Genomic DNA, 13,020 nt, shown 5'->3' with positions numbered 1-13,020 from the left:
AAGTTATTTTCGTCACACATAAGTCCTTTAAATTTGAGGTCTCTAACAGATTAGTTTTAAGTTATTTTGGTCATACACAAGTTCTTTTAAGTTTATAAACGTTTTCAATTTAGTCCTTTTGTTAACCAAAACAACGATGTGGCAGAATGACTAAATTGAAAACTTTTATAAACTTAAAGGACTTATATGTGACCAAAATAACTTAAATGACTAATCTTTTACAAATCTTAAACTTAAAGGACCCCTAATGTAACATATCATATATGATTCAATTAATTACTATTAACGTTGGCTATTTAAAAAAGTACTAAAAAAACAAATAAATTAACAAAAGGACATAATTAAAAAGGCTAAACTACAGTTTTGGCCCCCTAAGTTTACTAATGTTGCAATTTTGGCCCCCTATTAAAAAAAATGACACTTTTGGTCCCCTATGATTTAGCCCCTTTGCAATAGTGACCTTTTAGTCAATTTTGACCTAGTCAACGCTTAAGTGGCATGCCACATGTGTAATTACTAAATTAAAAAAAATAAAAATGCCAAATATTTAATAATATAATAAAATAATAATAATTTATTAAAAAAAACCCAATTTTTTTTTAAACTCATCCTCTTCTTCATATCTTCATCTTCACCATCATCATTCTTCATACATTCATCATAAAAAAAAAATCCAGAATTTAAAAAAAAAAAAAAAAACAGAAACTGAAAAAGGAAGAGGCATGTGATGATGATGAGTTCCAAAAAAACCCAGGAAATCATCTCTAACATAATAACACAGGTGAACATAAAATCCAAAACAAAATTCATAACAATAAATCACCGAAACAACAACTCAGATTTGTGGTTCCACACAAGCTTCATTCATCCAAAACCTTCTCAAATCCCGACATAGAACAAATCAAACGTGCTTTCGACTTCGCCGGAATTCACATAACAAAGTTCGAACACCAGCCTTCGTAAAGGTAAACTGTACCAAAATGGGCAAGTTTGATGTGGATTTAAAGATCTTTCAAAACTGCAGTTTTAAGGCAATATGTTTAGAAATCATATCTGTGTTTTGCTTGCAGCTGTTCGGAATGGGTGTGGTGTACAAATAGCCCAACTGTGCGGCAGTTTTTAGCGTTCAGTTGGTTGGGTTCGTTTACTGGTTTTCTGCTGCTTTTAGTCTGCTATGCTGCTGCAGTTTTTTGTTGGTGTTTTTCCTGCTACCTTGTGCAGGATTAGGGAGTTTTTATTCTTTTTGTTGATGCTCCCTGTAATTCTTCTTCGCTGGGAAAAGATGAGGAATGAGGAGATTGATGAATTTTTCTTTTTTTTGAAAGAATCAAAATTTTGTTCTTGAAGAACTATCACGTGACATTCCATTTCCAATTTTTTTTTTTAATTCAGTAGTTAATACACATAGCTTTTCAGTTTCTGTTTTTTGTTTTTTTTTTTTTAAATCTGGATTTTTTTTTGTGAAAATGTATGAAGAATGATGATGATGATGAAGATATAAAGAAGAGGATGAGTGTTTATAAAAAATTTGGATTTTTTTTTAATTATTATTTAATATCATTTTATTTCATTATTAAATATTTGGCATTTTTATTTTTTTTTTAATTTAGTAATTACACACGTGGCATGCCACTTAGGCGTTGACTAGGTCAAAATTGGCTAAAAGGTCACTATTGCAAAGGGGCTAAATCATAGGGGACCAAAATTGTCATTTTTTTAATAGGGGGCCAAAATCGCAACATTGGTAAACTTAGGGGGCCAAAACTGTAGTTTAGCCAATTAAAAACAATATTTGTTCTTGATAAAAATAAAAAAAAAAAATTAATAACCTATTAGAATATGTTTAGTTCACAAACATATTTAAAATATTTAGACAGTTTAGTCTTAACTAATTTCATGAACTCATGTTCTCTCGATCGATTCTTTTTTAATAAAGTTTATTAACCACTTGAGTTTAATTGTTTGGTTTAATCTCAAATCATTTTGATTAAGCATTATTTATTCGTAGATCAGCTAATTGTGCTGAAGAAATTCCTTTGCCAAAATAAAAGTCCAACATGAACAACTCAAAAATAATACTTATATTTACTCAAAGTGTAATTGGATCACTTTTTTTATTTTCAATTTTGTATGTGAAGATTCCATTATTAGTCATCACTTTCGTTTATGTTTGTTTGTAACTTTGATAGAATTCTTAAATCATAATTGTTTTAGTCCCATGGAAAAAAAAAAAAAAAAAAAACCAGCACCGATTCTGATCCCATTTTTTGTTTGTTACATAAACAACTTCAATATTACTTATGAAATATTGAAATCAAGAACAAAGAATAAGCTAAAATAATGCTAACCCCTTCTGTTATGTCTCTTAAAACCACTAAATATTATAGTCACATTTCAAAATTAAGCATAAACAATAATTATTAAAAAATAAATAGGTTAAATATTTGTGATATGTTCGCGAGCAAGCTTGTTGCAAGATATAGCACCATTCCATACTAAATGCTACCTTATCGTCACAAATTATTATAAGTTGTTTTATCCATTTTACGTAAATTAAAAAATATAGTTAATTTTGTATGGAAAATAAGTTTATAAGTTATTTTACAAAATTATCATTCATAACAGACATGCAAGGTAAAGATAAGTTATGAGAATTGGAATAAAAGCCTAATAAATAGTGAGAAGTATGAGAAAAAATAAACATTAATAATTTATTAATATCGTAAAGAAATCGATTTTAAGGACAATTTTTTTTTTGAGAAGTGACTTATAATTTGTGAAGTATAGATGTTGTAGAATATTTTTTTTTTTATGTTTCACTTAATGAAACTAAAATAAAGGGACCAGACTAGTACTTTTTTTATCCTTTCTTTTGTATTGAACCATAAAGCTCCTTAATTGTATTTTATTTTAGTAATGAAGCTTGGAAATGACGTAGGATGTCATGGACTTGGGAGGAGGATCAGTTGAGAGAGTGTATGCTCCGTTGAATTCTATTGTATTGTAAGATGATGTTGATGACAACATGCAAGATTAGATTTTTGTAATTCAGATGATTAACAGCGATTATGATATTCTTAAATCTCCTCTTCATCTTTATCGGAATTATCTTTAAGAAAACAAACAACTTATATGATGCTACTTTGATTCAATGAATCCAACGGTGAAAATGTTCAATGTACAAACCTCTATATTTGATCACTTTTTCCTGTTACAAAATGTTCGGTGTACAAACATATTTAAAATATTTAAATAATGTAGCCCTACCTAATTAATTGTGATTTTACAATATTAGTAACTTTATCCCTAAATAGGTCAAGGTAAATAAGGAAAATAGACACTCTGCTGCATTTCGATATAGGGTAGAGTGTCTATTTTCCTTTGATGTGTGGAGCAAGGGATAATCAAGCAACCAAAACAAAGTGTATGGAAGTTATAAATACAAGCCAAAAGTAGAAAAGAACGACGAGAAGAACACAAAGAAGAGAAGAACACAAAAGAATTTGGTGACCCAGTTCGGTCCAAATTGACCTAATCTAGGGGAGAGAGCAGTCATCCGTTCCACTATATGATGAGTATCGTTACAAAAGAGAAATCAACGGGTTAAAAGAATAAGTCTCCCGCCTAATTCTACCCAAAGTCCCAGCCTCTTCCCGTAACCAAGAAACTCAATCCTAATAGTTAACCCAAGGTGAATCAACCCTCAAACCCTAGTGTTTGTTCCAAATAGACAAACTCTATACAAACCCTAGTTTTGTTGTTGCCTTTCTAAACCCTTATTTCAGCCCCCTCTATCTCCAAGTTTGCTCTGATACAAGGTCTATATTTATAGTAAAAGTATTGCTTAAAATTTGGAACAAATCTGCACTAAAAAATATGTTTCTGTTTTTCGCTGCCAGCACACCATCGTGCCACGATGCGATCCCATCGTGCCACGATTTTTCCAGTGCTTTGCCTCAAACTTGAAACCTCCAATCCTGCCACGTTGCTCAGCCATCGTGCCACGATTCCTGCAGATCCTGATTTTAAGTTAACTCTCACAAACTTTGTTAAAAGTTATGATTTGAGGGATTTGCACGTTTTAGATCATATAATCTTAACAATGTTTAGATTATAGAAAATAGAAAAATTGTCCTTAAATCAGATTCTACAACATAAATTAAACATAACGATTTCAACAAGATAATTCAAAAAAAAAAAAAAAAACAACAATATTAAACACAAACAAGATTATGGATCAGGTAAATGGGATAGTTGATCTAGTATATTTGTGCTAGCCCCGATTTCTTTGTAGGTTCGGGGTCAAATCAAACTTTCCTAAATATCATGAAAAGATTTAACCAATGAAATTGTCTAACTTGATTGCTCCCTTTGAACTATACTGACCAAATATAGAGAACATGATTCTCACGATGTCGTCGTTCTAGAGATTCACCTAGGTGAATCAAACACTTTCATCTAAGTTGATCGACAGACGACGGTACTAAACATTGGCCACCCTTCTTATGAATTTGTGGTTGAGATGACCGTTAATTTGATCAAGCTAATCCTTCAAGCCAGACTATCTGACATAAATGTGGACCCTAAACATATTCAGTTTCCCCCATTGTAGTAAACTACAACTAGCTTAGTGTTCATATCTACTAGATAAGTGTTCAAGGTTCTATGACGTGATTTGAAAATGAACCAAACACACCAATTTGTATAATGTTATATGTGTCGTGAACCACAAAAATTGTCGGTGAAATGTGGACCACATCAAAATCTTGTATTTGACTGGTTCAAGTTATATAATCTCATAGCTGACCCTCAAAAATTGTATAGATCGGTTTCCACCTTCGCCTTCTCCATCATCTGGTGCTCACGAATTCTTTGGAGGGTTTGAGAGGGAAGGTGAAGCTTCTCCTCCATCTTCTTGTATTACAAATTTAGCTTTTGATGTCAAACATTTTGTACAAATTAGTGTTATGTTAATGTGTATTATAAAATCCTTTTGAATTAATAAAATGTGTTGAATTATTAAATTTCATTGTCAGTTTTATATTATGTCATTTTAAATTATATCATTTAAAATTAGACCATTAAAACTGTGTAAACACAATTTAGATTTTATAATCTGAAAAAATGTCAAATGCATTTCGGATTATTAAATATAAAGGGGTAAAATGGTCATTTTAAAGGGGCACAAAAAGTGCTTAAGCTGAGAAAAGAAATTCACAAAGTTATTAGGTCTCATGGTAAAGTGGTATATCCTATGCAAAGTTCTATGCAAATCTCCCAAGTCAAGATGTATGAGAGTCGGAGTTAGAGGAGTATTTACATATCTAAGCCATATAGTATAAGTTTATCCGTACTTAACCAGAAGGTCGTCAATTCATTATGAAAGTTAATATTTTGTTCTTTTGGTAATTTTGAATAGAATAATTATCATTTTATTTAGGCTTTAATATGTGTTTCGTCCATGTAATTGAGGGTCATCTAAAAATTGATTAATCATTAATTCTGGCAAATTACCCTTGTAAAGTTTAATCATTTAAAAATTGGTCCCTCAACCCCATTAATAAGCGCCACATCATTAATTAGCTGATGTAACTTGCGAAAAGACCAAAATATCCCTGACTTCATCTTCTCCCTTTCCCCTCTCGTTTCCTTGTCGTCTTCTCCCAACAACACACCTTCTGAATATCCAGAGAAACAAACATGCTCTTTGCTCTTTCAAATCCATGTTCCCCCACTTTCATCAAACAAACAATAGCATGAAACTAAATAAAAATATCATCATATCATATAAAATTTCAATACATATTTAAGCCTTTTATTTATCATTTTGTGTAGGATAAAAAAAAATATATATACGGATACTGGAAAGACAGACATTAATGTGTCTGTTTATCTGCTTTTTTATTTTATTTAGTTGTATATTTATTTTATCACACTTGATTATATAATCTTTTGAAAAGTAAGATGAATTAAAACTTCTTTATAATGTCTAATTTTGTTCATATTGCATTGAGTTTACTCTAAATTAATAGATTTAACGGACTTTTTTTAGTAAAAGATTTAAATTTATTCTGAAATGGATAAAATTGTAAAGACCATAGTTTAAATTAAGTGTAAAAATAGTAGAAAAAATTCAGCTTAAAATAATGTATTTCTTTAATATATTTATTGGGAAACAAGTAAGACTGGTGCTAGTCACACCCCAAAAAAAACTAGTTACACCCAAATTTATTTAAAATTTTACAATAATATCAAAATTGCCCTCTTCATGTAAATTTTTAAAAATCCATCTTTTATGATCATTCTGAACCCTTACCCCCTTTCATCCACAAATCACGCAACCAATATCTGAATCAACATCTTTGTTATTGATCTGTACTATATTCATAAAGGTTAGTGAATTTCATGAATTTCATTTTCAATGAGTTTCTATTTGTTTATTGTTTGTTTTGGTATGAGATATGTTCAATTTAGGTTAGTGTAAATTAAGTTTACTTATGTTCAATTTAGGTTAATGTAAATTTAGTTTACTTATGTCAATGTAAATTAAGTTTACTTATTATGTTCAATCTAGGTTAATGTAAATTTAGTTTACTTTACGTTCAATCTAGGTTAGTGTAAATTCAGTTTACATGTATATAAGAGGTTAGTGTAAACTCAGTTTACTCAATCTAGGTTAATGCAAATTAAGTTTACTTATTCAATCTAGGTTAATGTAAATTCAGTTTACTTATGTTCAATCTAGGTTAATGTAAATTCAGTTTACTTATGTTCAATTTAGGTTAATGTAAATTTAGTTTACTTATGTCAATGTAAATTAAGTTTACTTATGTTCAATTTAGGTTAATGTAAATTTAGTTTATTTACGTTCAATCTAGATATAAAAGGTTATTGTAAATTCAGTTTACTCAATCTAGGTTAATGTAAATTAAGTTTACTTATGTTCAGTTAATGTAAATTCAGTTTACTTATTCAATTTAGGTTAATGTAAATTTAGTTTACTTATGTTCAATGTAAATTAAGTTTACTTATGTTCAATTTAGGTTAATGTAAATTTAGTTTACTTATGTTCAACTTAGGGGTATATTAGTCATTCTGGGGTGTAACTTGTTTTTTTTGGGGTGTGACTAGCACCAGTCAACAAGTAATATGGCTGAATATTAGCTTGTATGAGCTGTCAATTAAGTTTTAGTTTAGACAGATCCCTTATGTAAGGGTCAACATCATTATTAGCATATGTTTTACAATAATTGATTAGGATCTGTTAGGATTAAATATTGATTCCTTATGTCAAGGGTCAATATCATTAACATGTAATATGTACTAGAATCGATGGAGGAGTCTCCCTGTACATATATATAGAGTCTGTACTTGTACACAAATATATGAATTGAACAGAAACAAATCAATAAAAGTTTTTTTTTTTTGTCTTTTTCATTAATATTGATATAGATTAAATAATGAAATTTATCCCTAAAAATATTTTCTTTTTTAAAATAATTAGTTTCAAGAGTTTTCATTCGTTCATTACATTTTTCTAAAGAATGAGAACTGAAAAGAAAACAAAAATTGCTTCAAGTGAGAAGCTTCATGCTCTTGGTTTATTATCAGCCTTAAAATGAGTTTATGAGCTTAAGCAGAGATCCATCGGTCTTGAGTTGGATGCGAAGAGAGTGGTTGATAGTTTCTTATCTCTAAAACATGGCTCTACATAATTTGGGATTACTATCCAAAATTGTAAGACAATCCGTAAGCAATTTTATAAAAACTAAGGTGTTGAGTTTGTGCGGAGACGAGCAAAACGAGGTTGCTTACAATTTAGCTAAGGCGTCTATATTACCAACTAGTTTGTAGATTTTGGTTGAAATACCAAATTATATTAAACACATTTTGATTAATGAAATGCTATAAGTTTGTTTCACCAAAGAAAAAAACATTAGTACCTTCATTAGATAGTTTTCGGGAAGAAAAAAAAAACTGCTTCAAGTGAAAAACTGTTTTTAATTATTTCCGACCACAAGTTTTTTCTTGTGTTTTTTTCGTGATATCCCTGCTGAGTGCGACGTTGTGTTGTTCATTATCTTTGTGCGATGTTGTTTAATTTTGTATCTTGTTGCGGTGTTCGTTTGATTTCTATTGAAAGATTAGCTTCAGTCAATCATAAATTCAATCAATGATTTTGGCGTCAACGTTGCAGATCCGGAATCATAGGTACTATAATGATTTATATTTTATCATATTATTTGTAAGCATTTTTTCGTTGTATACTTGGGTGTCGTGAGTTTGTTGACAGATTCACATTGATCATATTATTGTAACTGATGTGTTCTATCAATTTGAATGACCGAATATTGTTTTGTTTTTGTAAAAAAACAAAATTATTTCCGACAAATTAATACAAGGTTGGGTGACATTGTCAATGCCGTGTGGCTTGGGTAAAGTCAAGGAATTTCGCTTCACGTACTTCTTTCATTACCGTACTACGTTTATATATGATGGCAAATAGTAAGAAGATTATGCAGCAATAACAATTAAAATGATTCATTCACCAATTTTCTTCACAATTCTCATTTTGCTTTTCCATTTTCAACATTCATCATCATTTTCCCTGTCAGTGGAGAGACATGAAGAAGACGTTATAGTCTCACCCGAAGGCACATTCACCGCAGGCTTTTATCCGGTACGTGAAAATGCTTATTCATTCGCCATATGGTTCACTCAAAAACACAAAAACCTCACCAATGCTACCGTTGTTTGGATGGCAAATCGTGACCAACCAGTTAACGGAAACGCTCGACACTTTCCCTTCTTAATACCGGCAACCTCATTTTAACCGACGCAGGACAGTTTAATGTTTGGTCCACAAACACATACTCACTCAAACAACTTGAGTTGGTTTTGTACGATACGGGAAATCTCATTTTCAGAGAACATAACAAAAATGGTTTCATTTTGTGGCGAAGTTTTGATTTTCCAACAGATACCCTCCTTCCCGATCAAAGTTTCACAAGGTACATGAACCTTGTTTCGTCCAAAAGAGACACCAACTATTCCTCTAGCTGCTACAAGCTTTTCTTTGACAACGATAATCTTCTCCGTCTTCTCTATGATGGCCCTGGAGATTCAAGCGTTTATTGGCCAGATCCTTTGTTTCTTGATTGGCAAGATTCTAGATCCATGTACAATCATAACAGGGTAGCAACATTAAATCGTTTGGGAAACTTCAGTTCTTCAGATGATTTCACTTTCATAACAAGTGATTATGGAACAGTGCTACAACGAAGACTTACACTTGATTTTGATGGCAATGTTCGTGTTTATAGCCGAAAACAAGGGCAAGAGAAGTGGTTAGTGTCAGGGCAATTCGTCCAACAACCATGTCAAATTCATGGAATTTGTGGACCTAACAGCACTTGCAGTTATGGTCCAATAAAAGGTAGAAAATGTTCGTGTCTTCTAGGTTATAGCATAATCAATAACCAAGATTGGTCTCAAGGGTGCAAACCAAGCTTCCAATTTTCATGCAATAACAAGACAGAATATCGCTTCAAATTCTTACCCCGTGTTGAGTTTAACAGCTATGACTATGGATTCCATAAAAATTACACCTATGAACAATGTAAGCATCTATGCTTACAAATGTGTGAATGCATAGCTTTCCAATTTCGCTATGTCAAGAAAAAGGGTGTGAATAATTGTTATCCAAAGACGCAGTTACTAAACGGCCTTCAGTCGACAAAGTTCAGAGGTTCACTCTTTTTGAAATTGCCAAAAACCAATATAGTTTTTCCCCCTGAGTATGATAACTTGGTTTGTTCGAGAAATAATGGAATAAAACAACTACAAAGATTATACGTTGGTGAAAAAGAAAATGGATTGGTGAAGTTCATGCTTATGTTTGCAAGTGGCTTGGGCGGAATTGAGGTGTTATGCTTCTTTCTAGTAGGGTGTATCTTATTCAAGAATAGCAAACAATCTAGTGTTGATAATCATGGATATGTTATAGCATCAGCAACCGGGTTTAGAAAATTCAGCTATTCTGAATTAAAAGAAGCTACAAAAGGTTTTAGCCAAGAGATTGGAAGAGGAGCTGGAGGAACCGTGTATAAAGGTATTTTATCTGATGATCGAGTTGTTGCGATAAAGCGTTTGTATGACACAAATCAAGGAGATAGTGAGTTTCTTGCAGAAGTTAGCATCATTGGAAGGCTTAACCACATGAATTTGATTGGAATGTGGGGTTATTGTGCTGAGGGAAAACATAAATTGTTGGTTTATGAGTACATGGAAAATGGTACTTTAGCTGATAATCTCTTATCAAATGAACTTGATTGGGGAAAGAGATATGGTATTGCTATAGGAACTGCAAAATGTCTTGCTTATTTACATGAAGAGTGTTTGGAGTGGATTTTGCATTGCGATATAAAGCCGCAAAACATACTTGTTGACTATGATTATCGACCTAAGGTTGCAGATTTTGGTTTGTCTAAGCTATTGAAAAGGAATGAGCATGATAATTCAAACTTCTCAAGGATTCGAGGGACACGAGGTTACATGGCACCTGAATGGGTTTTCAACATGCAAATCACTTCAAAAGTGGATGTTTATAGCTATGGAGTTGTGGTGTTGGAGATGATTACCGGAAAGAGTCCAACAACTGGTATCCAAATCAAAGACAAAGAAGAGTTGTATCATGAGAGATTGGTAACATGGGTTAGGGAGAAAAGAAAAAAAGTACTAGAAGTTGGTTGTTGGGTTGAAGAAATTGTTGACCCTGCATTGGGATCAAATTATGATGCAAAGAGAATGGAAACTTTGGCAAATGTTGCATTGGATTGTGTACAGGAAGAGAAAGATGTTAGACCCACCATAAGTCAAGTTGTTGAGAGGCTCCTAAGTCATCAACATAACTATTAATGGCAAGTGCAATGAATAACCATCTCTCCTGTTTCACTTCTTGTGTTTCAATTATTTTCTAGATGTAATGTGATTTAAGAACTTATGATTAGGATATTACTTTTTTTTCACTAAATTCTTATTTATCTGCCAATTTTCTAATTGTCACAAAGGTACAAGAGCTCTTTGTGCTCAATGCCCTTGAACACACGACAAGTCTTGTACAAATACATTGAGGTTCATATTGGTGGATCCACCTTTTGCAACTTCTTTGTCACATATACCCTCAATGCCCTTATTTCTTTTCACTTCACACTTCATTAATCCATATACTTCCAATATGTTGAGAATATGGATCAGAACCTATTATTAGAGTTTATTGTAGTATTCCTATGGTTATGACTGTTATGATTTTAACTATAGGAATTATAGGAGGTTACAAATTTATGTTTGTCTGTTACAAATTTATAGGCAGTTTTTTTGTTTATTTCTGATTATGAATTTCTTGTATTTAAAGTTGTTAGAAGGAATGAAATGTGTGTGTTTCAGTTTTCAGAACTCATAAGTCTGCTTAATTTCTTTTCTAAATTCCAACAGTGGTATCAAGAGCATTCTTGTTCTTGAGGGACCTGGTGAGGTTGAGAGTTCCACTAAACACCCAAACACTTACCAAAGAGTTGAAAATGCACTCTGATAACTCAGCCATAAAATTGCCAATCTTTGAGGGTGAGAATTATCACCTATGGGCAACCAGAATGGAGGCTTATCTTGACGCTCATGATCTTTGGGAGGCTGTTGAGGATGATTATGAGATTGAGCCATTACCAGACAATCCAACAATTGCACAAATCAAAAATCATAAGGAGAGAAAGCAGCGAAAATCGAAGGCAAAGTCTTATCTATTTTCTGCTGTTTCTGAAGCAATCTTCACAAGAATCATGACTCTGAAGTCAGCAAAAGAAATTTGGGATTTTCTCAAACAAGAGTATGAAGGAAATGAGAAAGTCAAAGGGATGCAAGTGCTGAATTTGATCAGGGAGTTTGAGATGCAGCGGATGAAGGAGTCAGAAACAATCAAAGAGTATGCTGACAAACTTCTAAGCATTGTCAACAACGTGAGGTTGTTAGGAGGTGAGTTTTCTGATATAAGGATTGTCCAAAAAATCCTTGTAACTGTTCCTGAAAGGTTTGAATCCACCATTTCCTCTTTGGAAAATTCCAAAGATATGTCAACAATTACTTTGTCAGAATTGGTGTATGCTTTGCAAGCCCAAGAACAAAGGAGACTTATGAGGGAGGAAGGCACAATTGAAGGTGCATTGCAAGCTAAACTGAAGCTCAGTCAAAGTCACAAAGGAAAGAAGAAAAAGGGCCAATGGAACAACTCAGAGAAAGGAGAAAGTTCCAACAAATGGAGCAGTAAAGCTGATGACGAGAAGACAAATAATCCCGCATGTCAGCATTGCGGAAAAAGAAATCATCCACACTTTAGATGCTGGAAGAGGCCTGACATACGCTGCAACAAATGCAACCAGCTTGGACACATTGCAAAAATTTGCAAGAACAAAAGGCAGGCTCAATCTGAAGCTCAAGTGGCTGATCAACAAGATGATGAGGAGCAGTTATTTGTAGCAACTTGTTTTTCCACTAACAACCATGGTGAAAGTTGGCTAATTGATAGTGGATGTACACATCATATGACCAATGATGAGGAGTTGTTCAAGGAGTTGGATAAAACAACCATTTCAAAAGTCAAAATCGGCAATGGAGAGTGCATTTCAGTTAAAGGAAAGGGCACAATTGCAATTGAAAGCTGCTCAGGTACTAAAATCATTACTGATGTGCTTTATGTACCAGATATTCATCAAAATCTGTTGAGTGTTGGGCAATTACTTGAAAAAGGTTACAAAGTGTTGTTTGAAGATAAAATGTGTTTAATTCAAGATGCAAACGGGCATGATCTGTTTAAGGTCAAAATGAAGGGAAAAAGCTTCTCTTTAGATCTTATGGAAGAGGTGCAGGCTGCTGTTTCAAGTCCAATCAGTGCTACTGAGCTTTGGCATAAACGATTGGGACATTTCAACCATGCTGCATTGTTGTATGTTAAAAAACATAATATTGTGG

At 32.6% G+C, this 13,020-nt stretch overlaps 1 pseudogene; it reads left to right on the top strand.

Moving 5' to 3' along the window:
- The first annotated feature begins 8,536 nt into the window (after positions 1-8,536).
- On the top strand, positions 8,537-10,973 carry LOC112420367 (putative receptor protein kinase ZmPK1; annotated as a pseudogene).
- The last annotated feature ends 2,047 nt before the right edge of the window (positions 10,974-13,020 follow it).

This window comes from Medicago truncatula, chromosome 3, assembly GCF_003473485.1.
Source record: "Medicago truncatula cultivar Jemalong A17 chromosome 3, MtrunA17r5.0-ANR, whole genome shotgun sequence".
NCBI lineage: Eukaryota > Viridiplantae > Streptophyta > Magnoliopsida > Fabales > Fabaceae > Medicago > Medicago truncatula.
This window is presented reverse-complemented; position numbering and strand designations above follow the sequence as displayed.